Here is a 1,700-nt window from a genome sequence, read left to right on the forward strand (position 1 = left end):
ACCTTTTTAGTCAGGTGTTTTTGGTTTGTGTTTTTGATGGTTTTTTTTTCAATAACTTCGCTAACATAAGAGTTAAAATAAATCCACTTGCCCCATGGCTGATTTTACCTGCATACAATATATCTGGGTTGGTCGGACATGTAACCTTTTTTGGGACACCTTGTATTATATGAAGGCTTCAGATGCAAAAACCGTGATGTGATCAAGCAAAATCAATCAGATGTCAGAAATATTGATTTTGATATGGCCAAACAAAGGAAGTATTTCCTTATTATGTTTGCTATTGTTTTGGAAACTCTGTAACTGCTCATATCATTTGAACTGGTTGTCCAAATTCAATGGGGTTTTCTGCAAAATGTAGCTTTGCAAATGCTGTTTACAATCCTATAAGAAACTGAAAATTGAATATGTCCGACTTCAGACTGATTTTGCTTGATCACACCACATAATTGTAACTCATCAAATATTAAGAACACTTAATAAGAAAATATCTGCTGTTTTAATCATGGTTTCAAAAATATATACAAGGAAACATTTTTATACCATGTAAAATCTGTGATCGGTTGAAAAATCTGAGAAATATCAAATATCTGTTGGATTGCAGATTTGCTTCAATGACCTTTGACCTTTCAAATGTGCGGGCTAGCCCTGCGTTATTACAAAGTATGCCTTACACTGACCACACATTTTCGTATTGTGTATGTATGCAAGTTGCAAGGGCCTGGCAGAGTGTCAATAACAAGCTGGCATTATAGGGCCTTCATGGAAAAAGTTTGAAAATGAGTTGACTCTTCATACATACCTTCACCCAATTTTAATCGGTGTTTAAAATCATGTTTTTTCTTATGTCTAGAGTGACATAAAGGTATGATAAATTTGTTATTGGGTTCAGGGTTGATATGGTGTGGAAAATACAATGGGTTATAACCAAACCATATCTCCGTACCATCCAATAACTAAAATAATACATGTATACACATTTTGGATTTTGGTTTGACAAAACCAAGTGCATTTTTTTTTCATCCTGCACATCCGAGGACTTCATCAGGTTTGACTGAGATGATCATCTGATCCACTTTCTCAGCAAACAATTTTGACTGCAAAAGAGATTAAAACCACCGGAAACCACTCAAACTTGTTTGCCGGGAAAGTAGATCAGATGACCATATCAGTCATACCTGAAGAAGTTCTCCGATATGCAGGATGAAAAATAAAAAATTCACTTGGTTTTGTCCAAAAAAAAAATCCAAAATGTTTATTTACTGAACAAACCTGATGAATCTATTCAACGAAAATAATAATATGTGCATCTCTTGCTAGAGTGATACAATGAAAACTGTGTCACACTAATTAGCCCATGTCATTTATTTTGACTTCCGGTCAGCTATCCTCTTCAATCTCTTCAAAATGTTCTCAGGTAAGTCTCCCCTGTGTTGTTGATAAATCCTATTATATGACAATATATACACAAGGGAGACATTGTTGCCCTTCTACACCCATTATCACAGTTCCTCAACACACTTTTACAGATACAGCACTTGAGGGGGTCCTCAATACGCCATGAAATATCAGGTGTTTCTTTGGCTGAATAAGTTGCGTTAAATCACCAGGTGATGGTAGATGGCCTTGGTTCTTTTCATGTGATAAACAATACGCTCACACTCGTATTATTAAAGTGCGAAAGGAGCTTGCTGATAATA

This window comes from Amphiura filiformis, chromosome 10, assembly GCF_039555335.1.
Source record: "Amphiura filiformis chromosome 10, Afil_fr2py, whole genome shotgun sequence".
NCBI classification, from domain to species: domain Eukaryota; kingdom Metazoa; phylum Echinodermata; class Ophiuroidea; order Amphilepidida; family Amphiuridae; genus Amphiura; species Amphiura filiformis.